General features: G+C 40.8%; 1 protein-coding gene across 3 annotated transcripts in view; it reads left to right on the forward strand.

Moving 5' to 3' along the window:
• The first annotated feature begins 2,427 nt into the window (after window positions 1–2,427).
• Window positions 2,428–25,733, forward strand: part of LOC147181993 (disabled homolog 1-like) — a 57,156-nt gene continuing 33,850 nt past the window's right edge. Inside the window, exon 1 of one of the 3 annotated variants that reach the window (XM_086097960.1) lies at window positions 2,428–2,833. The gene's annotated coding sequence lies outside the window, so the exon portion shown is untranslated. The remainder of the gene's footprint in view (window positions 2,834–25,733) is intronic. The other 2 variants (XM_086097970.1, XM_086097952.1) reach the window with 2 other exon arrangements.

Below are 25,733 nucleotides of genomic sequence, written 5' to 3' on the forward strand. Positions count from 1 at the left end.
TAGGAAAAAAAAATATTTTAGGCCGATGTCTCTTTGTCATGTTTTTGTTGGACAAAAGTCATTCCGAAATGACTGACATAGTCTTGAATCTATAGATGCAGTGTATGCCTTGTCTGCTTGTCTCTCCATAACTGTCCATCTGGATCCTCCTCCTCTTCACTGAGCGCCACTTCAGCAACCCCCCCCCCCCCCCCCACTAGGTGAACGTACTTGGATCGGTGGAACAAACAAACAAACAAAAAAAATTCACTTTCATAGAAAATTCCGTCCAGTCAAATTGCGGAGGCTAGTAACTCCTGGAAAACAGTGCCTAGTGACAAAAACTCAAGCACCCCCAGGTTGTGAGCCCGGCGGCCATTTTCTAAAAACAGTTGGGTCAAAAATAACCCAACTTTTGGGTTAAAAATGGACCGATCCTCTACTTGGGTCAATTTGAATTGACCCATTAAGTGGATTGGTCCATTTTTAATGAATTGGGTTACTTTTGACCCAACTGTTGTTAGAGCGTACACGCAACCAGCGTGCTGACGTCACCCACTCGCGCTGGTTTTCATTCACGCTTCATTTCCGGGTTTGGGTGGACCGTGAAAGCAAGCAAGATTTGACCGCCGACGAGCCGAACCAGAGTGAAGCTTCGCGGTTCCTATCATACTTTGTTTGTTTGCTGAGGCCGAGCGGCAGTTGGGATGTCCCCGGTGCGGACACAGCACATGTCCCGTCTTCAACCACCGATTCGAGAGATGTTGTAAGGTGTGTGGCTCTACTATCAGTACAATATATTATAGAAATTTAGATCAATACTTACCACGTACTGATAGCATATTTATTTTTTAAATTTATTATTATTATTATTTTTTTTTTCTCTCTAAGAGCTCAGTATTGTTCATTCTGTAATTTTACCGATTTGACATGTCATCATCATTGCTCTCTCATTTTTTAATATATATATTTTTTTTTATTATTTTGTATGTGGGTGAGTGCGTGCGTGTGTGCGTGCGTGTGAGTGTGTGTATAGCATATTTATAATTTCATGCGTATCTTGTGGTCAACATGTAGCACTAGAAAGCATTACGTACCGCGTCGGATTGTCGTCCTCTTCCAACTGTCTTTTTTTGTTGTTACGAGATTTGACTCCAAGTTTGTTCGAATTCATCGCGCTATATGCGGCAGGGCGCGTTCTTGAAAATGTGTTTAAACAATTGCACAAGAAACCAAAATAATTACACATAATACAATAATTTATCTTCTGTTCTTGTATTAGAACTTTGCTTCTCACTTTTGTTATATGTAATATTAATTTATTGTTGGTATTATTTATACTTTATTCATGTTATACGTATAATTTTCTTTTTTTTTTACTCCACCCTCTCTGGCTCATGTGTTTTAAGTTCATGATGTTTTACTATTTGTAAGATTTCATTTAATGAAAAATAACTGTTAAAGGGAATGTTCTTTAACACAATTATTAATTTATTATTAAATGGATTAACATTTATTACCACAAACAACAGAACAAAAGTACCGAAAATTGGTACTGTTCAGTACCGGTATCAATACTCTGATACTGACAATTGGAACCGAACCGGTTCAAATACGAAAGGTACCCATGCCTACTTGAACGTAGCGCATGCTTTTTTTTCAACATCCATCCATGGTCCAATAATTGTAGCAAAGATGTTCACTTTTGCAAATTGTTTTTCTTGATGCCGTATTATTTGGAACATTTAAATCTGCCATCCCTTCGTCCACTGCATGCCGCCAACCTGTTTGACGAGTGCCTGATGAATATTAAAGGGGAAAATTTGGGTCCAAGTGCTTCTCACCTTTTTCACCCCTGACCCGTTTTCATGCCTGTATTAGAGGATGGAGATGAAGGTGGGAGAGCCGCGAGGTGATCAGCAATCTCACGTGCTTTATTTTAGCAGCTAAGGCTGGCTTGCTTGCTCCCTTACACCTTTCACCCCTGCTTGAGGGGGGAAATTGAAATCAATACTGCCTATGATGAGAAGACTGGCCTGGGACAGCACAGAGGAGTGATGCGAGGGAGTGGTGGCGGCGGAAGGGATTGGCGGATTGGTTTGATGGATGGCTGGTTTAAGAAAAAAAGAGGGGTGATCAATTACCCTGATGGATTGCTTTTTGGAGATTTGAGAAACGAGATGTATGTATGTACATTAAAGACCGACTGAGGGAGGAATTGGGGTTGAGAGGAGCTCTCCACAGTTTGCATAACATGCTGCAAGGGTGGAATCTTGTGACAAGTGGCAACTGGTCCACCCCTCCCTCGTCAGTCCTTTTATTTTTCCAAAATGTTTAATCCCCCCCCCCCCCTCCCAATGCACATCCCATCCCCAATGCAGCCTCCCTCTCTCTCTACATTATTCTCTATGCATTTTAATTTTTTTTCCTGTCACCGGGGGCTCAGATTCCCCGCCCACACCTCCTCATTTTAGCCTGAAACTAGAAGAGTGAAGCCAAGAAATAGTTAATCTCTCCGGCTGCCGCTATGATTGGCCGCTTCACGCAGCGCCTCAGCCTCCTTGAATGAGAAACAGGGGTAACCAGGCAACTTCAGAGCTGCAAAAGGGAGCGAGAGGGAGAGAGAGCGGCAGGAAAGAAGAAGATAGAGCTTTACGGAAATTTAGATTTGGACAGTAAATTAGTTTGAAAACAGCGCGGTGTAATGTGATTGCACCGCGTGTGCCCGGCAAATGGAATTAACAAATGGATTTTCTTGCGCACGCTTTCTGCATGCTCTTCTGTTGGCGCGCTCACATGAAGGGGACACAGATATGGATTAAAACGCATGCATGGGACACTCCGCTGGGAAAAGGTGAGCGACTTCTCACTTGCGAGTCTTCTTCTTTCTATTTTTTTTTTTAAGTTACTGTCACAGTGCTTAAGGATGCATGGCAGCTCTGCGCCGTGTCAAGATTTATGGACAGGACGTGTTGGCCGCTGAATGAAAATGGGCTGCGGACCGGTCCTCTGTATATATGCACCATTGAAAGCCAGCCATAAAACACAAATGAAACCTTAATATATAGAAATTACCTTATTGTTCCTCACTAATGTTGAATGTTGTGCTTTAAAAGGCATATGCTGCAAAGCTGCCCCATATTGCGTTACATAGCACACATCTCAAATGTCAGTTTATTTCGACTGCAGTGTAAATCAATACATCGATTAAAGCATTTATAAACTCATATGTCCAAAAATTTAAATGAAGAGATACGCTATACAGTCCAGTTCCAAGTCGTGCGCATATTGCCCATTCACCGCTTACTGGATCTGGCTCAACGTGTGTGCAATGTTAAGAAGTGACAACCTGATGTGTAAAGAGGACGCGCGCGCACGCACACAAACCGACGACAAGAGACGTGTGCTTGACGGACCTGTGGGGTGCACCGAATGGTTGGATGGATGCGCGCAGCCCAGTGCGGTCGAGTTGCTGTTCCACACATACACCCCCACGCGCACACGCACACGCACACACACCCCCACAGTGCGTACAGCGAAGTCTGCACTCAATTGCGCAGCTGTCTGGCCCCTGCTCGTCTCCGCATAGCTTTCAGGGTCATGGGTCGTGAGCGGGATAGACACCATCGTGTCGTAGAGGCACGGGGGCGTGTAAATCAGGTCAGGGTGTCAGCTGGCGCTCATATTTGGACACAGAACATTTGCTCGGGATCCAGTTTGATGTCCTGCTCGCTCCACCCACGACTTGTGCGACTATATTGGACTTTTAAAGACTGGAGATGATTAAGTTGGTCGCCTTAAGAGGCCGATTTACAAATATTAGCTTTAGCTCTTAGCTGAGGTTTGATGATATGTCAATGTAATCTGCCAGGGTCTTGAGAATCATTTTGGCTGATATTTGTTGAACTATATTAGCATTGAGACTATGTTTAACCCATCAGATTTCAAAATTGCCTCAGGCAGCCACAGAGCTGGCCCACAATGACAATATCTTATTTTCTTCTTCTTCTTCTTTTTTAAATATTGGAATCCTCCAGACAATGTATGTGGTACAATTGCTTATACTGCAAAATTACGTTTTTGTATAGGCTACACATGACAGCATTTTCTTGTTTTGAATTTTACAGTATTTAACTGTGTACAGCAATGCATTATGGGTCTAACAAAGTGCATTATTGGTAAAAAAAACAATGTACAGTAATTTGCTGTATATTTAGCGGTAAAATATTCTATATTTTACTATACTACTATGCTTTGGCACGTATATATGTGGATTATATGTAAATACTGTAAAGAATGTTGGATTTTGGCGGGTACCTCAATTTGGAGAAGAAGCAAATAGCGAATCCTGTATTGTCACGGGAGCAAAAACAAGAACAATATTTTAGCGCAAGGGCAGTCTGCATCACTTGGGGAGGATTGATTTTACAACAAGGGCGGCATGACTGGTGGATAACTGGTTAGCACGTCCGCCTCCCAGTGCAGAGGACGTGAGATCGAGTCCGGGCTTCGGCCTTCCTGGGTGGAGTTTGCATGTTCTCCCCGTGCCTGTGTAGGTTTTCTCCTCGTGGTCCGGTCTCCTCCCACATTCCAAAGACATGCTTGGATGGTTAAGTCTAAGTTGTCCCTAGGTGTGATTGTGAGTGTGAATCGTTGTTCGTCTCTGTGTGCCCTGCGATTGGCTGGCAACCAGTTCAGGGTGTGCCCCGCCTACTGCCCGAAGCCAGCTGGGATAGGCTCCAGCGCCCCCCGCGACCCTTGTGAGGACAAGCGGTTAAGAAAATGGATGGATGGACAAGAAACGGTTGTAAGCTAGAGCCTTCTCAAGTGCCTTACCAAGTGGGGTGCGTGTGACCCCAGAGAACATCAACGCCTTCTTAAAATAATTGCCCAAGTCATTTTTTCAGATTTTTCAGGAAACACAAACAAATGAACTATTTGCATCACGGGGAGATGATTTGGGCAAACAATATTTTTTTGCAAAAAAAAAAGAGACAATTATTTTAAGAGGATGACGACATGTATTTATATATTTTTTGCCTTACCAGAATATAGTGTAATGCACATTTACTACAGTAGGTGGCAGTGGCGCTCTCATATTCAGAGAGTGCACAAGGAGTAATAGAAACTTTGCAGAGGTGTACAACAATTACAGTCCAACCATTTTTTTAGACAAATATTACAAGTCGTGTCGGAGAGTTGGGTACAAAAATAAATAAATAAATAAATGAGAAGCAGTAGAGACCCATGTAGCAAAAGCATGGCCTGCCACTGCCGTCTACTACAGTCATATTATTAAGTATGCTTACACAGTCTAGTCATAGACAATGAAATAAATATTCTGCCTTTTCAAAGATATTATTGTTCAGTTTTATAGACACTGCAGTCTTTTGTCATGTTGTCGGATCATAGACACGTCTTGGTATGCTGCAATGAAGCTGTTCAGTACATAGATCACAACAAGAACATTGTTAAATCAATACCTTTTACTGTGGCAATCAAAAGTGAGCATTCCCATCTTTGTGCAGGCAGAATTGGTGATATAGTGCTTATATTAGTTTTATTAGAATGTGGAGGCCATTGTACTGATTGTTGCAGGTGAGCATATGGTAACAATTAATAAAATGAAAAAGAACAACACTGTCGCTCAAACGTTCACACATAGATGAACACTGACCTGATATTGTCATTCTCGCGGTTGTTAACTTTGCCCCCAGGGCTAAAACTCAATGAGTGGCAGAATGACCAGTTGAAATGCACAATTCATTACTGGGCCATATGTCTATCGCAGCATTGTTTTTTGCTCGAGAGCTCATGGACGAGAATTGACCATGGCCTTGGCATTTACTGTGAACATCCAGGAAGAAAACAGATACGGGCTATAAAACAGACTGTTACTGGACATTTGTGGCCCACCGTAGTTTTGCTGTGGCTTGGCAAGGTATAATACGAGACAAAAGAAGATAAGACAAGGTCGGCGTCAGCATTTCACAATTCGGCACCAGAGTTCATTGGTGACTTCTGCCAAACTGCGCCAAGTAATCTCCTTATAGAGGATGTTTTGCAACAGATCTTAAGCTGAACTCCCTGACTCGTTTGTAGGACAATCGGTCGATTGTACAACCCCCCCCCTGTCAGGACACAAAGACTCACATATTTTTCTGTTGTTGTCCAAGGCTGTTCTTTCCTGCACCGTGTGATTTGTGAAGCTTAAGACAGGTCTGAACAAAACACCAGAGAACATCACTTTTCCAGTAAGAAGGTCTTTGTCGGCTCTCCCAGTGGAAACGCGACTCTTAATTTAGCCGCTGACAGCAAAAGCTGAGAGTGGTTTGGGGAGCTATAGCTCACCCGATTAAGACTATAATGGCTTTTCCACTTAGACACAAGAATTATAGACAAAATAGTGAAAGAGGTTTTGACATTTTCTTTTCGGCGCACACTTTTTGGACACATGGTCATTACACAGAAGGTGAAAATGCAGGGAATATAAAGTACCCTTTCATAGTAGACGTGAGAGTTTGGGGGAGTTTTGTCCTTAAATTCAGAAGATCATTTGGGAGGTCAAACATTACTGATGTTCAACAAGAGGACCTGAACCACAATCTCAGTTTTAATTCATCCCATTGGTGTATTGTTTGGTTGTTGTCACAGCTCTTCGACACAAAACTCAGCATCGATTTGTGCTCTGGGCCACCAAAATGAAGAATCATAAAAAGGAAAAACCAGTATCATTGTCCAAATTGTCTTGGTAATATCAACAATAATAATCGCAGAACATAAATTATAAACGACTAGGGGTGTTGGCAATATATCGCGGTATTGCAGCGCATAATTCTCGAATCGTTTCAATATGCGGTCGAATCGATTTTTAAACATCAATTTTTAATGGTAACATTCAACAAAACGTCTTACTGAGGTTAGGATTTACACATTAAGCATAGAAGAATGTTATATTAATGGAACAAAAAGCCTTAATATTTTATTTCAGTGCTGTTTAAACATGAAACAGACTGCAACCTGAATTTTCAGATAAATGAATATATTTTCATACAAATCTTACAGTGTATATGTACAAGTTTACTGATAAGTATTTTCTAAATTTGAGTTTTAAAAAAATCCCAATAATCAATTTATAGATTCGTATCGGGATGAATCGGTATTGAATCGAATCGTGACCTAGGAATCGTGATGTGAATCGAATCGCCAGGTACTAGGCAATTCGCACCCCTATAAACGACCTATAGTGGAGCTTCTCGTTGATTCATTACTTGATTAAGATGCGCCACAATCTGCCTGGTTCCCTTTTGATCACCATTTGTGCATTACAGCACTCAAAGCGAGGTCCTCTGACTAACAAGTTTACACCAACGTGGATATAGAGTGTTCATATCAGACATACTGTTTTCAACGTGTCCTGAATCTTTTATAAAAGGATCTTTAATAACCTTGCGAGATTGTGCCCGACTTGTCATTTTGCTGGTGGCCTTATCACATCTATTTAATTCATTAATGAAGATATAGCCCCCGGCAGAGGCAGGTCAGATGTGATTCGGCTTGCCACAGTTGGACAAAAAGGGGAGATTGCTCAGATAGTGGCGCATTGTGGAGTGTTGAATGCTGCACATGCTGCGGGGGACGTGTAATCAACATGACAGGTGTTTTGTAAGTTGACAGAAAGGACAAAAATGACATGGTTTGAAAGTGGCTAAGCAAAAAAAGACATATCACCGACCACACTCCGAAGTTGACCTGCTTAGCATGCAAGGTTATATGTTGTGGTGGAAACGACAGTGGCTTATTTAGTCACACTCATAAGTGGCCTTGGAAATGTTAAAATCCTTTTGAATGTATGTTTCTTCTCTCAGGTTGTTTGGCCATGAGGTTGTTTGTTTTCTCTCGGTACTCTGGCTTAATTTAACCAGCGTTGCCACAGATTTCGTGACTTTACTAATTGCTTGCTTTAATACCTTTACTTTGTTACATTACAGATGACTTGATTTTAAGTAACTAAGTTAGATTACAAGATACTTTAAAAGTTGCATTCAGAGGATACCGACAACCCTAATTGAAAGTGCATTTTTAACAGTGGCATTTAAGAATAATATAGGTCTTTATTAACAATAAAATAATGACAACCTGTTTGACTTAAATACCACATTTACTTTCTTCATTTTTTTTAACGAGTCTTTTGTAGATTTCACTTCAAATAAATGAGGTACTTTTTCATTTTTTTTTAAATAAAAAAATAGTCATTCTAGACTTCACATAACATAAATACATTTTTAATTAAAATGTAAAAAAAAATACTTGACATTTTATTATGAATGTTGTAATGTCAAAACATTTGTAATGTATATTGTTTGTAAATATAAAGATGACATTTGTGGACCTCCTGCAGTCACACAATCTGGTGGGACTTTAGCATACAGTGCTGCGATCCTTTATTTTGGTGTGTGGGGGTGGGTGTGTGTGTGTGTGTGTGGGGGGGGGGGGTGTGTGTGTGTGTGTGTGTCGTGTTATTGAACCTAGATAACACTGTCAACAGCACAGAGTGTGCAACGAACTTAATAATAATAATATTTAACTATAACTATAACTATAATAATATTTTTATATTAATATTTTTTCAAAATGGTAACTGTATTTCAAGGTTAAAAACACGACTCTGTCCTTCCTCTATTGCTGTTTATGCACTCTAAAAACAGTTGGCTCAAAAGTAACCAAATTTTGGATAAAAAAAAAAACAGATCCATTTTATGACACAATTTGATTAAAAAAAAAATCTGGGTTGTTTGATTCAAAATCACCCATTATTTTGTACCGAAGTTGGGTCAAATTAACCCAAGTCGAGGATCTAACCCAACTTCATGGGTTGTTATATACAAAATGATCCTCTTGATACTATCCATCCATCCATTTTCTTAACCACTTGTCCTCACAAGGGTCGCGGGGGGCACTGGTGCCTATCCCAGCTGGTTTCAGGCAGTAAGCCGGATGCAGGGTACACCCTGAACTGGTTGCCAGCCAATCGCAGGGCACACAGATGAACAACCATCCACACTCACAATCACACCTATGGACAATTTGAAGTGTTTAATTAACCTGCCATGCATGTCCTTGGAATGTGGGAGGAAACCGGAGTACCAGGAGAAAACCCACGCAGTCAGCCACCGTGCAGCCCCCTCTTGATACTAATCAACCCAAAAAGTAGAGGATCTGACCCAATTTTCTGGGTTGTTTTATACAAAATGATCCAGGTTTTGAATTAAGTTTGACCCATAAATAGATCATTTTTGACCCAACTGTTTTTAGAGTGTGGACTATGGTATGGACATGTGAGTCACCAAGGCTGGAAACATGACACAATGGGGTAGATGCCACGGACTTCTGACTTCTGAGTTTTACACATCAGCGCCGTTTTCCGGCCAGCCGCGTTCCAACACTCGCACCCCCACCCCTGCGCCCCCGAACCGCGCGCTCCCGCTCATCGGCGGTAGGGCATCTCGGCTATCTGAAATGCTTCGGACACTGAGACAGACCGTACACACTCTCAGCCTCGCACCCGTAGACGGGAACGTGCAACCGAGGGGCACAAAGGCGGAAGCGCAAGTACTGGGACGCGGCCCACACGTCGCAAACCGGAAACGGAAACAAAGTTGATGGGCGAAAACCCAGAAGTCGGAAGACCCGCCTATTACGTGGCATAGTCCATAGGCACATGACGTCACTCAAAAGTAAATGTGAAGTTGAAGACTCCCACAATGCTTCACTATGTTTAAGCGATAAATACCAGAAGTTCCCTTGGTAACGTGTTTCGTAATGTACAGTTATGTGTTAAAGATCACCATGGCTGATCATATGCTGTTTAATTCTTGTCAATTCTTTCTCACTGCTGCAACCTAGAGGCAGTATACTGCAACTGCCGTTGGTACGGAAAGATCATCACTACTCCACTGGTAAATCTAGTACTACAGACTTCTGGCTTCAGGTGGGAATCATAAAGATGTGATAGTATGTGTGGTCTGGTTTGTTGGTCATCTCGAGCAGTGTTGTAGTCCAGTGTATCTGCGAGTATACGGTGTATAGTAGGGGTAGGAATCTTTGAATGTCTCACGATTCGATTCGATTCCGATTTTTGGGTGTGCGATTCGATTCAGAATCACTTTTCGATTACGAACGATTTTTGGGTTCAAAATGATTTGATTGACAATGATTTTTGCTTCAATTTATAGATGTTCAAGGAATCGTAATGATCTACTCCAGTCTGACTCGCTAATGCGTTGGTACGGAAAAATACTACTCTTAGAAATATTGACTGTGAAGTTGAAGTAAATATAGCATGTAGTAACGTTTTATGATTTTGATGTAACTGTAGTCTAATTACTTGACTGGAAAAAGTAATGAGTTACATTAGTCATGATGAAAAGAGTTTTTTCAATTTGAGTTGTCAGTATTTTAGCAATCCCAACTCTATGGAGTAACAGATCAATCACGCAGGAGCCAAAGGACATCTTGTCACACGATTACTTCTAGTGTGTGGTGTTAGGTTGCTAGTGGCCCCTGTGCCTTGCCCTGCAGCATCTGGTGTGTAAGTGAAGTATTCAGTGTCCAACGGTGTCCGAAGGTCTAGCATGTTGGGAGTCACGGCCTGCCTCACTTCCAAAGGACATCTCTGATACATCAATGACTTGAGCCATCACGAGGGATATGTAACATGCCAAACCAGTGATTCATTAGGACTCAATTAGCCGGGAGGCATGAGTCGCCCCGCCATATGCCTCGAGGTGCTGCGACAATCTCTGCCCAGTCTCCGTACGTTCACGCTGTGTCCTGCCTGCCCCTGTGCAGTGTTGCATCACTGGCGCGTTGAGGCAGCCCTGTCGGCTTCCTTGTGCTGGCCTGTCGTCTTTGTTCTATTAACACACATCAGTAATGGACATTAAACAGCGCAGTCTCCAGCCACACTTCCTCTGAGCCGGAAATGAGTCAAGATGACCTTCAGCTCAACCCATGTTGTGCCAGTTGGCACCGTACGAAATAATCATCCATCTCCTGAAATATTTGGCTGCGGAGCTACACATATTAGTGGGGAAGAAAGACTCCGCTCAATATCGACTAAGCACAGCATGCGCTGTCGACAAGATCTATCTGCCTTCAGATCTCGTTTGTCTTCTTATCTGTGCCAAGGTAAAATGACTTTCTCGCCGCATTCTCCCACCCATCTCCCAGTCGGTCTTCCGCAAACTGTAAAGACTCCCAAATTAGATCATTGCTGAAGACGGAACAAGAAAAGCAAACACTCAGAACAAGTATGTCAACTACGGTGACTTGATGCATGCCAGGAACACCTTTTTTTCCAACTGTGTACACAAAAAAGGTCAGCCCCTCTACCACTCCTATTAAAAATACCTCAAACTAATTGCCAATCACACCTGACCCTACTAACAAGGATTCTAACCCTACTAATTTGCCAAATTAGCCAAGGAGGCATAAATCGGTACAACTCCAAACATTATAATAAATCCTAAAGATTCAAAATCGTGGACACAAATCACACCGGACCTGACTATGACTGCTTTTTGTATTACAGTATGTAGAGAAGTGCTCTCAGACACCTGTTTGTACCACGTGAAGTGATGTGTGACCACATTACATCAGAGCTAGTTAGTTATTTTGAATTCCGAAGAATCGTCATGGTTATATGTTTGTAATGGCTCCAGGGCATTCCATAAAATCATTTAGCATGTCTACAATGTGTACCTTAATAGAAAGAAGCCAATAGGCACTACGCATGTTAAGCCATACATGCTCCCAATAGCCGTATCATTTTATTAATTCATGAAACAAAGAAAGTAAACATAACACAGGGCGGTGCTGTGTGCTCACACTATCTCTTAACAAATGACCTAAATTCCACCGTGTCGTGTGTCGTAATCCATTGTATTTTTCCGTTCCATTACATTTTTAGGTTCCACCTTAATAGGCCAACGAAAATGACAGTTTACCGTAATACTAATGCTGAAAACTTGGAGGTTATTTATTGAATATTTTGTGACATTTAGTTGGACAATTATCTTTTACAGACAGACTGTAATTTTTACTTGTGTGTGACTATGCGCTGTCCCTTGTATGTCCTGTGTCTTTCAACAGCAACAAATTAAGCACAGCCTTTCAAAAGGATAATCAAGCACATTATCCAATTAACCTTTGAAGAACCTTACAGTTAAACAGAAAGTGTGAAGACAAGCGTGACCACAGCCGTTTCGCAGGATGACCCCACATATGCCAACTTGATCACTACCTCGCCACTTGGCCTCTGTTGAAAATGAATTCATCACTACTCCACTGGTAAATCTAGTACTACAGACTTCTGGCTTCATGTGGGAATCATGGAGATGTGATAGTATGTGTGGTCTGGTTTGTTGGTCATCTCGAGCAGTGTTGTAGTCCAGTGTATCTGCGAGTATACAGTGTATAGTAGGGGTAGGAATCTTTGAATGTCTCACAATTCGATTCGATTCCGATTTTTGGGTTTGCGATTCGATTTAGAATCGATTTCCGATTAAGAAAGATTTTTGATTCAAAATGATTTGATTGGCAATGATTTTTGCTTCAATTTATAGATGTTCAAGGAATCGTAATGATCTACTCCAGTCTGACTCACTAATGCTAATTAGTGCGCTACTCGTGGCACTTTTGTCACTCAAAAGAACGGCTCCACGCTGCAAAAAAAACTACTTTTATTGTAATAACTTGATCGTGACTTTTTCCTTCTACTCTCTAATGTGGCTATAACTTAACAGTGTATCAGACCGCGTGGAACCACACTGACCCTCAGTGGCCAAATCGGGTACAACATGAACAGCGCTCCCAATAAAGGCGCACGCAAACAAAGGGAAGACAGTATAAAATAATTTAAAAAAAATAGATTTTGGGACATTTAAAATCCATTCTGAATCGTACTAAATGAGAATCGTGATTCTTATGACAATCGATTTTTTGGCACACTCCTAGTGTATACCCACTGCTTTTTTTTAGTATGCATTGTGTATAGCCACTTCTAAATCCCCCATGATGCAATGCAGACCATTCAGTAATATCTGAGTATCTTATACTTATATTGGTATGTTATGAATCATTATTCATTTATATTATTCAATCCAGCAAATCAGGGAGCGTATTATGTCCAAGTACTTTGGTAAAAATGCTACTTTGAGGGTGAGGGTGGGGGTATTACACACAATATTAATATCCTGAGAAAAAACTCACAAATTGACGAGGAAAAAAAACGTGTATATTTGCGACTTTATAAAGTGGCAAATTTGCGACAAAAAAAACAACTCGTAAATGTACGAAAAATAAACCCGCAGATTTGCAAGAAAAAAACCTCAGAAACTTGCGAGAAATACACGCAGCGTAGCTATAGTCTCGAGTCTGGACGAGGTGCTGGCTTTTGTCCACCAGGAGTTGACGTAAGGATTCGTTGATAGTTAATGGGACACTGTTTATAAAATGAAAAGGCAGGATGTAGACGGATTTCTTCTTAAACTTTACTCGGCATACACAGCAACTAAAGCGACAACACTTCCTGACCCTCTATCAACACAAACCAATCAGAAGCTAGCATACGTTAGGTAAATGGAAGTGAATGACGGAGAACAGAAGATTTGCCACATCAATTTAGCTACTTGTACAAAAAACAAAAACTGGAAAAATAAATGTACAAGTAAATATCTATTTTAACAAATTAACTTAAATGCATGATCCTCAGGGTGAGGACCTTCGCAAAGCAAGGCGTCTTCATCGCTGGCAGTATCCAATGTTTCAAAGTGTGAATGCTTAATATGATATGGTTAATCTCTGTTAAAGCAATTACGATCTCCTTGTTTGAAAACCCGACCGAAAAGTATTGGCAGAAACACACGAGTATGCTACGTGTATTTCTTGCAAACTTCAGAGTTTTTTTCTTGCAACTCTGCGAGTCTATTTCTCGTAAATTTGCCACTTTATAATGTCGTAATTTTGCCACGTTGTAATGTCACAAATTTGCGAGTTTAATTCTCGAAAATGTGTGTTGTTGTTTTTTCTCGTAAATTTGCCACTTTATAATGTTGCAAATTTGCGAGTTTATTTCTCGAAAATGTTTGTGTTTTTTGTCGCAAATTTGCCACTTTATAATGTCGCAAATTTGCGAGTTTATTTATTTATTTTATTTATTATTTCCTCCCGTATGGAGTGTGTGAGGACACGACGAGCAGAGCAAAAGCTACAGAAGCCCATGGGGGTGAAAGCCGCGGGCGCGGCGCAACGAAAGGGGGAAAAAAACTCAATGTTATAATTTTATTAATCGTCCACAACAAAACACTTGAATTAATAAAAAAATATATAATTATCACCCAGCATCATCAACCGCACCACACAGTAGGCTGCTCTGTAAATGTGGATTTGTAGGAAATGCAGTTTTCTTGCTTCGAGACCAGCCTTATGTTGTTTGCTCACGACAGAACAATTTTGTCTGGCCAAGAGCCTCTTACTTTCATTTATTGAGAAAGCAGAGTCTTCCTGGCTAAATGAAATACCTTTCCTGTCACATGTGAGGAGAGCGGAGGGAGCCAAAGAAAAAAACTCAAGTCGTGTTAGTGAAGCTCTGCCCCAGTTGTAAACACGTGCAACCACCCAACTGCACTCCTCCAGCGTTTTCACCACATTACCCCGAAACGCTCGGTTCGTGTGACCCAATTCATCAGCCTCTCCCTCCCCATTCATCTGCTCTCACAGATGCACTACACGAGGCCCCACGAGCGGCGCGGCATCCATCACCTTTGAGTGGTGAGGCCCTTCGGTTGCATCTGGTTGGCCCCAGATCCAATCCTGTTCCCCGCAGGCGGGAGCGCAGCTCCATATGTGCTTGATGATTGTCGTGTGGCGGGCTAGCGGCGGAAGCAGGCGCTCCGGCGGATGACACACGTTTGTTAGTTTTTTGTGTTTTGTGAAATACGTCATCAAATCCGAGCTCAGCGGGAGCTTGTCTTCGGCTGACAGGCGATTTAAATATTGGTTTTGCAGAGTCTTTTTACATCTATACTTTTTCATCTTCACCCTGGAGGTAATTGAGATGTTTAGTTTAGCCTGGAGGATCAATCCAACTCAATTCTCCAGTGATTCTACTTGTCATGTTTTCTTTTCCTCTTTGAGCAAAGTGTGTCTCTTCAAATTTGACCGTTTAAATATTTGACTCATTGAAAATGAGGGAGATCATTTCTGTATCTCTTCATGAGAAATTCAACTTCAGTTTTGGTTTACATTAAAAAAAATTAAAAAAATCATACACACATAAATGATGGACTAATAATCTGGACAAATTCCTGTTTTTTTAACCGACTTACAAATATTTGAAGTAAAAAAAAAAAAGAAGTGTAATTCTATAGTGATACGACATACTTTCATTGATGAATAAAACAGGATACACATCAAAGATGCCAAATATATAGCTGAAAAATAAACAAAGTTTACCTGCCAGAAATTGGAGATTCGAGTCATGACTTTATGACATGCGATTTCTTAGACAAAAACTTCTGAAAGACTCAACTTGATTTTGACTTGACATTCATGAGACCTGACTCTTTGGGCTTATTTTCATGCTTAGTGCAATACTAACTGTGCACTTGATGGAGTTTGTTTTTCTTTTGGTATTTTGCCAGACCAGCGCAGATAGAGAGGGCATATCATTGTGGGAGGGAACACAGCCGACTCCTGGCCAATTGAAGCGGCTCTCCTCATTAATCTATTTAAAATTCAGCAGAGAGAGGCGCATGGTCTACAGGAGGGAAGGACTAGCTGGAGTCCTTACAGGATTTTCAGAATGCATTTATAACTATTTGCCCCAAAAAAGCATCAGGAAATATTCTGACCTGTCATTATTTATAGCTTATCAGGCCACGGACATGCTGGTCCGGCCCACCTGGATCAAATTTAGGTGAAAGTGTCCCCTGAATTCAAATGAGTTTGACAACCCTGCCGTAGAGGAATTGGTAATGAACCCCCTGACCAACATAAATCAGGCATAAGTAAATCATTGAGGCCTTTTCCACTCTTGATAACATTTGGTTTTACTAAACATCTGTTCTGTCTGAATAATTTGAGCCGTTTTGATGTGCAACCTTCTTAATTAAGTTGAAATCATTTTTGCAGTGGCGCCTGCAGGGAACACGCTGTGTGTTTCTTGCTGTGGCGTTGCGGCGAGCAGCGAGCATCTGGCGCCGCGACAGCGGCCAGCATGACGTCTACTGACAAGACCCTTTAGATCACTTCTCACCGCAGTCGCAGTGGGGAAAGCACACTGATGTTTTGCTCTAATCAGCCATCAAGTGTCATGACTTCAAGGCATCACTCAAACTCGTATCTGCTCTCCTTTTTGGGTTTATTCAACAAAATGACTTTGGGAGAAGCTCCGCATAGACTTCCTCACCTTACTATTCTGTTGTAACTAGAAGATGTGGAATATTTCATTTATCATTAGCTGCATGATTAGCTGCCAATGGGCTGTGCCGGCATGATTTAAGCCCCCCCCCCCCACCTAGTCTCGAGAGTGCGATAACATATGAGATGACAACAGTTTCACAACCAGTTTCACGCCTCCCATGGCGCCATACGTCGCCGCAGTCTAATCGCTCAAGTGAGATTAATGAGAGACGTTGAGGTGTGCTGGAAGACTCACTAATGACACGCACGCGTACTGTCGTACAGTCAGATGAACACAGTATTGCGAGTGCGTGTGGTGTGAGTCGATGTTCTCTTTATGTCAAGTTTTGTAGTAAAAAGGACACTTATTCGGTACAATTGGAGAAAAGCGACATATTTGCAAAAGTGTATGCAAATCACCATGAAGTACTTAGTGTGCTGTTTGCTGGACTATTACTGTTTAAAAAAAATTGTTATGTACTTTAAATAACCTTTGCACATTACACACACTTGTATAGGAAACAGACTTATAATGGAAGCAAATAATTTACCCAAAAAGTCTTGTTAGACATGCTAACTTTCCCTTTTGTATAGCATATTGCGGCTTTTTCTGCCAAAAGCCGCAATCTGGAAGGGAACCAAAGTGAATGCTGAGTTTTCATCACTTATGAAATATGTTTCATAAAAGGAGGATTTGAAAGATGTGACTTCTGTAGACGCTTGATAAATAAATGAGTCGCAGCGAAGATAATCACTTTTCACATGCAATCAAACATGTTTGGGATTTAGGGACTGCAGGAAATAATTGATGCAAGGAGGGTGCTTGAACCCGTTAGATTTTTTTACAGTTCCATTAAAAATATCCAATAGACGTGCTTCTTCACTTGGGAAACAAAATTCTGTTTTCTTCTGATAACGCTCCAAAAGTCTTGCAATGTTCTGGAAAAATATGCTTCAAAAGTTAAACCAAACTCTGGAGTTCAAACTATGATTAAATGTCAAATGCGGCATTGAGTGACTTGTTAATTTTACTTTTCCATTATTTTGGAGCTCCTCAGTACCATAAAAAATGACTGATTAAATGTTAATTACATACATCATTTTGTTTTTGTAAAAGAACAGCAGTATAACGCCACTTCGTGACAATCTTTTTCAGCAGACGCCATCCTGTTCCCTCCGATGTCAGATGTCTTCAAGTAGATTTGATTTATTATACAACAATTAGTTTAATGAATCCGGAACAATTCCATTCACTTTACATTATGAACTAGAATGGATTTGGTTTGACCTTGGGGCAGTGGTATCTTGATTTCAGTCAATTTGTGAGACAAAATTAGATTTATGAGTGAATTTCAGGTGAAGTGGAAAATCAAGGTGCCTATGTACTTTGAACTGCATATTGAATGGGGCAGTTAAACACAAATACAAAATGAAAGCACTCACAAAGAGCATGAAGCAGATGCTGAGAATGAACTAACTGCTTGGTAAAAAGGCCAAGTTAAGATGGACTCCGAACTCTTGACATCACTCACGAGGCCACACCTGTCAAAACACAAAAACTACTTATGTCTTAATCACACTTCCATTTTCAATTTAAATCAGTCCAAAAATGAATACAATGGAATGTGTTTGTTATGGTTAGGTTAGGTAAGGTTGCGGACCCAGTTGCAGGGAAGTAAGGTTGGTGAGGCAGGTGTGCACTCAAAACACAATTACATTTCAAAATAACAAAAAGGCGAATAAGGTACATGGAATGATCTCAAATAGTGTATTAAAAAAGTCCCAAAAATAACACGGTTCAAAGTAACTCAAATAAAAAACACGAGGAAGAGAAAGACTTGACTCGACTTGCAGCAAGACGGCAAACAAACAAGATGACGAGGACGGAAAAGAAAGCAGGGCACTCAAATACTGTACAAACAAACTAACGAGACAACGAGCAACACCTGGATAAGACACAAGTGGCTCAGGGAGTTGATTGGTTGACACAATGGACCAGGTTGACAAGCACAGCGGGACACAATAAAACTTAACGACAGACACTGACAAAAGGGACACAAGGAAAACTTGATCATTCAAATCACCAAAATCCACATAATACCGAACATGACAAGTTTGCTAAGCCAGGTAGCGAGGAAATACAAAATCAGAGGAGGTCCTGTATTTTTGGAACGTCTGTTTGGCGCTTTTCCTGTGCTTCATTAACATTGTTTCCTAGACTGTGCATAATGTTTTGCAGCACGCAAGCTTTGATCACGACATCGCAACTACAATAGACCTTTCTTTCCTGGCAGCATGTCCTTAAATCACCAATGACCATAATCAGCACACGGAGAAACGTATAAACAATTGGGTTTGGAAGTTAATCAAGAGGTCGCTTCATTTGGACTCTGTGTGCAATTAAAGGGCACAACTACGCTCAAAGGGTACAGAATGAGAGAGAGGACGGGGGGCCACTTCCCTTACTAATTGCTTTTAGTAAATGAAGTAATGATGACCAAGGCTATGTTGCCACAGTCTTTCGTAAGTCATAAAAGAAAGCACGAGTGGGGGTGGCAGCAAAATAAACATGCGTACAGCCTCTTTTCACAAACAGCAATTCTGTTTTCCAGACAAAGAAAATGAGGGCAGAAGAGAAGCGGAAGGCAAAAATACGAGGAAAGATAAAAATGAAAGATGCGGGCGAGTAAAATAAAAAGATTACAGTGATAATGAAAAGGAAGCAAGCGAGGGAGACGGCGCTGGCTAGTGCTGTGTTTGGAGAGACCTTCCGGAGTGCGTCCAGCTGTCTTCCTCCCAGCATGATAAATAGCTTGTTTTGACACATAACACACAACAACAAACCTAATCAACACCGCATTAAAGATGCCTCAGGGAAGACACATCACATGAGGTGTTTTGGACAATTGGATGAAACGTTTCATACTTATGACAAGAGTCCAGTAGTGTTGCACTCATGGGCGCGCTACCAGGCCTGCTGTAAGGGTTGCATAGAATCAAATGAGGGGGGGAAATGTGCTTTAACGTTTTTTCTTTCGTATTGCCATCTGCTTGTAAAACTTTCTTAGCGTCAATTTGTCTCGTATAAAAATAGTGTAAGAAACTTTCAGTGTACCGTCTAAAATCCAGTGCTGTTGAGGTTGTGGAATTTTGTGACCAAAATGTTGGTTGCACAAAACTTTGTTTTAGGCTCCTATCATGCTCAGTGTCAGCATGTCATGCTAGTTCAGTGTGCAACAAAGGAGTAAAGAGAAAGTCAAAAGTCAACCTGCAAATGTTCTTCACAATCATATGTTGCGACACAGTTTCCAAACACGGTATTCTCATTAATAACGTCTTTGTGGAATTTGAGTTAAGCAGCGAAACCTGAACATGTGTGAAATTGGTGGCAACAAAGACGGTTCCCCGGACAGTTTCAAGATTCCCTCTGGACAGAATTTCAAGCGGTCGTCCTACTGAAGTAATCATCACCAAAACGGGAAGAATTTCATCTGTCACTTTCAAGCAAGGACGGATGAGTAACATACATGGCTAGCCGGTAGGGGTGTAACAAAAACCGTTTTCAACCGGAAATCCGGTTTAGATTTGAACGATGCGAGTGCACCTGCACAAGGACTAATAAATCGGTATATGGCCCGGTCAAAACGTTATAAATCGATTTTATCTTGGTGGTACAATTATTGTTCGCCACATCGCCAATGACGAGGGGGGGGGGGGGGGTATATGGCCAATTTGCATACAGTAATCCCACAATCCTCGATGCGGCCAGTGACTCACGTGATTGGTTACAGTTCATTCACAACATCGTTCCAAGCCAATGACGCATTGCTTATATCAGCATGCTACTGCTAGCAAGTATTAGCAAACAAGCCGTTCTGTCGCGACCTGAGGAGGGATGAAAACGGGAATATTGTGTCGGTTTCTGCTCCAAAACTATATTAACCACCCCACCCCCGAGTCGTATAATACAACTTTAAATTACCCCCTGGGCTCGGTCGAAAGTTGCGGAGGGAAACGAAAGATGACACAACGTCCAGGACGCAAACAGATCTTAGTGACTTGGCAGCGTTCCCTGGCTTTGACACGACGAGGAATACACAAACGTTTTTTAACTTAAGTGTGTAAAATAAGGATAATCAGACGCTTTCACGAGCGGTAAGTCAGCCAGGATCGCTTTTAAATTAAACAGGATATTCAAACGATTAATGGAGTATCAAAATAATTATAAATGAATTTGGCAGTTGACTAGTTGTCAAGTAATCAGATAATCGTTGCACCGAATCAAACAGAATCGAATCGTAATCCTACTGCATCAAACCGAATCGTTCCATTTTAAAATCGAACCGTCCTTGAATCGGATCGCACCGCATGTATCGAGATGCGTATCCAATCGTCTTGATTGGAGATATTTACACCTCTACTAGCTGGCTGTCCACATGTTAGCAAACTTGATTGTTGGTTGAAACCTCTTGCTGCAATGTCTTTTTTTTTCTCACCCGGGTTGAGCCCACTTCATGGGCACGAGACAGTTCCGAATACTGTCAATTGTGCATCAACCTGCGTCAATCCTGAATATTTCCGCTTTGATTTTATATCTACACAGTGGTATAAAATAAGAATTAAATCATATTTAATATTAAAATTAATAATAAAAACACCCCCAAAATGTTCAGCTCGCGCCTGCTCGCATATGTGTCACTCCAGCATGCCCACTCTAAAAGGTCACCGCTCGCCACTGCCTCTGGACACCAATACACCATCCCTTAAAGAGATTCTTGACTCATTGAGCCATTTTCAACAGTATGAAAATAATATTTCGTCTATAATTTATGTGATAACATTATTTCTCATGAATAGTTAATAACTTTAAAAACTAATTTTGACCCTTGTTGTGGACTGGCAGGTGAGCTGTGATTTGGTCGACTCGTTACCTATTTAAAGGTATTAATTGTACATGAAAAATAATGAAGTTATCACATTAATTCTGGACAAATCATTAACTTTTTTACTGATGAAAATGGCTCAATGAGTCAAGTATCCCTTTAAATTCACAGTTATGCCATGTACACTTTCCCAGTTTGAAGATTCCCATAATTTCAACAATTTCCTGATTTAATACATACTGGTAAATCTAAATTGTATTTCAGTAGACATGGTGGGTCAAATTTGACTCAGGAAAGCTTCAAACGTTGTGGCACCTGAGCAAGAAAATGACATTTTGAGTTTTTGGTGTATTTTCCGTCCCTTTAAGAAAAGTGATCAAAAGTCAGGGTGAATAGGGGGAATTTTAATGCTGTCAAAATGGGTCAAATATGACCCAAAGAATATGTCATAATTAAGATAAGTAGACCAAGTAACTGTTTAGTAGTATAATAGTAATTCGGCAATCGTCACCCCAAAAATATGTCACCGATTCTTTTCATTTATTTACTTAGAGTATTTTACACATGGACACATTACAGCCTAAGAAAAAGATAACAGTCAAAGATTTCCCTGTGAAAAAAACTGGCCATTTAATCAAATACTAAAGGCCAAACAACAATTATAAAACAGTCAAATATTCTGCTTGTAATTTATATCGTTATTGTTGTAAGCATTAAGAGACCAAAGAAGAAGTTTTATTCATGATACTTTTTTTTTTTAAACAAATCGGCTAATTCCGAATTTTATTTTGCCAAATATGGGAATCGGCATCAGCCTAAAAAAAAAAAAATCCACATCGGTCAGTCCCAAAAGATAAGCACTCGATTGATTATATGAACTTCATCAAACCTCCAACCTTTTGATTAGTTCATTCACTGATTGAATTCAATTTTGTCGACTGTAGATCTGATTTGAATACCTACCTCCTCAAATGACCGTCCGTTTATCATTCTGCCTGAATGGAAAAAGGGTTATTTTGCAGTCAAGCTGGTTAAGCAGGCAACGGAGTAGCCAACACAGAGGGCAGCCCTTTCCTGGCCTCTGTGTTACTGCACCCGGATGGGTTAACCATGCCCAACTCTGTGCACAGCTCCAAGGCTCTCGCGCTGACACAAATCTGCACAGCCAAGCAACTGTGTGGCAGCGCCTATTTAGCTTTCCAGCTGTAGCTGCTCACCCCGAAGCAATGGGGCATCGCTCTTCCAACAGAAAGCAAATGAGGGTGCTCCAAACATCCAAATGAGTTTTCCTCCTCCCCCTCTACAATCTGACACTTGACTGTTCCATCTCAGTCAGAGGCCCTCCATCTTGTCAGAATGAGGTGAAGCAATGAGCCGTGGTTAAACAGGGTGAGCTCAGTTGCTGGCAGGAAGGGCCCGTGCATTTTACCTTTTAGCGCCAGTATTTCGGTTTTGGGAAGACTTCAGTTTCTAACTCCATGCACGTCCTCATTCCATTGTATTTCAATGTTATGCTCTTATTCTGTTTTCCATGGTTATTTTCTTTCCGATGCCATTCATTCTTTAATTTTCAGCGACCATGCTCAGTCCACACTGGAGTATCACCGAATTTGGACGGATTGCCATGAAATTTGGTACAATTGAGCAGACAATGTGCCTTCAGTATGAACACTAATCACTTTGCTTGACTTTTCCCCCTGCATAGCCATCTCATCAGAGTGGTAATTAGCCTATGTTAATGAAGCAGAACACGATGTCATTCCAAACTGTTGTTGTAAAGAGGACATATTGCACATGCTTCATGCGTCTGCTTTATTTAGAATTTAAGTCTACAGACGCTCCTAATTTTGTCAATGTGTGAGGGGTATATGTGGTAGGTATAGTGAATTTGGATCACTGTTATGATTTTGGGGCAGTCAAAAAAAAACAAAAAGAAGAATGTCATTTTATAAAAACAAAAAGGTAAACAAGATACCGGAGAAATCAGAAAAGTCCCCCAAAATTTGATTCAAAATAACTAATTGGGCATTGACTAATTACAAAAGGAAACATGACTCGGAGAAAACGCAGGGAACTAAAAGCAAACTGACGCCGCAACAAGCATACTTTAAACCTTATCTCCCATGTGGGAGGGGAATATCTGACCAGAGCCGTATATATGAGAGCTGTCGCTAGGTATAAGATAAGGCATCAGAATTTTATTTACCTGTATATAGAAATGTAGTTGAAGTAGTAGTACACTCTAAAAACAGTTGGGTCAAAAATGGACCGATCCTCTAATTGGGTCAATTTGACCCAACTTTGAGTCAAGAAATGGGTCTTTTAGTGTAAAACAACTCATAAATATTGGTCAATCCTGTACTTGGGTCAAAAAATTGGGTAATTTTGTATAAAACTTTCCAGAAAGTTTGACCCAACATTTTGCCAAAAAATTGGGTCATTTTGTATAAAATTTTCCAGAAAGTGCGAGCTACCAGGGGTCGAAATTCCCCATTGAAATGAATGGGCCCATTCATTTTCAATGGCCGGGCTGCACTTTCTGGAAAATTTTATACAAAATTACCTAATTTTTTTGACCCAAGTACGGGATTTGGAGTTGTTTTACACTAAAAGACCCATTTATGGACTCAAAAGTTGGGTCAAATTGACCCATAAAGTTGATCGGTCCATTTTTTATCCATAATTGGGTTACTTTTGACCCAACTGTTTGTGTAGTGAAAGAAGAAACCGAACAAAGAACATCATGGACAAGTGCTAAATACAAACAATAATAAGCCATTAAAGCCAACATAAATCATTGATACTGAATGAGCCCCAGGACACTTTTTACAGGAAAAGTTGGACCCCACGAAAAAAAAAAAAAGGTTAAGAACCCCTCAAAGGACTTGTTTCCACTCTCTCCCACTGTGAAGCTATCTAAATCTTTTTACTTGCATGAAGGCCTGATTAACCCTTTGAATCAGATGGTCACGCGTGTTAATAAACTGCACATTTAAGCAAAGGCATTTATGTCAGCTTTTCACTCCTGAAGTCAGGAATCTAATTAGCCCAACAAAGAAAATTAACCTCAATTTGAATTCAAAAGCTCATAGCAGCTTGTAAGGCCACATGAGACTACCTGATTGTTGATTGTAAAACTATGATAAGGACTAATTTCGAACGGGGAAACAAAACACACACGTCATCTGTGAGACAAGGTTACACAGCTGGGAGAGCTGCACAGCTTGGTTGTCACAGTCATGTCCTGCTCCATAAACTGGGGGACATTTTGTAACAAAGATGACCAGCGCAAGGTGCCAAAGTCGCTCTGTTGAACAAACGTTCCGTCGGCCCTGGGCCATGCTAAGCTTTGGCCCGGAAGAACTATAACGGTGGTCCTGCGGACGGGTGGCTCACCATTTCACACAACTCACACGCAAGCTGCAGAGCACAGAAGGCGCCTTGCATTGTGTGTGTGTGTGTGTGGGGGGGGGCATAATTGACCATATGCAGAACGGCTTCATCCAAAAGATCCCTCAGTATAAGATGGTGCAGTCTATTAAAACAGTCTTGTCTTTTGTTAGTTCTTTCGGCTTAACCCAATTTAGGGGTCGCCACAGTGAATCATCCTTTTCCATCTCATCCCCGTCTTCTGCATATTCTGCTCTAATTCCAGCAATCTGCAAATCTTCCCTCGCAGCATCCATGAATTTCCTCTTCGGTCTTTCTTTTTGCCTTCTACCTGGAGGTTGAATTTCCAGCATCTTTCTACTATCTCAATCTTGCATGAAGAGTATAACCTGAAATTGATGTTGTGTCATCCACCTGAAACAAATTGACATCTGTTTTGTTTTTTTCCGCTTAAATGTTCCTATAGCTCACTGATGTACAGATGTTATTTGAACTTTGTTGCTGATTCTGTTGCTAACAAAAACAGCAGCACCTACCAGGGTTCGTAAACTGTCTCATTTTGAGTCTTAATTAATCTGCTGTCACTCAAATGTTTTAAACAAGTTCTCTGCACAGTATTTAATTAAAACAATGTCACAGAATTATTTTCTAATTATTAGCATTGCCCATTAGTTTTCTTTTCCAGTCGGTAGTTGTTTTATTTTGCTTGTTTCTCCACATTTAGTTGGCATGGTTCAGGTTGACAAATACAGTATTCTAGGGGTGTTGGGAAATATCGATTCGGCAATATATCGCGATATTACAGCGCACAATTCTCGAATCGATTTTGATATGCGGCCGAATAGATTTTTAAACATAATTGTTTTATGTGAATATTCAACAAAACGTCTTACTTAGGGTTAGGATTCACACATTAAGCATGGAAGAATGTTATTTTAATGAAACATTAAGCCTTAATATTTAATTTCAGTGCTGTTCAAGCATGAAACAGACTGCAACCTGTTTGTTAAATGCAGT

This window comes from Leptonotus elevatus, chromosome 1, assembly GCF_054856555.1.
Source record: "Leptonotus elevatus isolate MCC_2025b chromosome 1, RoL_Lele_1.0, whole genome shotgun sequence".
In the NCBI taxonomy this organism is placed as follows: domain Eukaryota; kingdom Metazoa; phylum Chordata; class Actinopteri; order Syngnathiformes; family Syngnathidae; genus Leptonotus; species Leptonotus elevatus.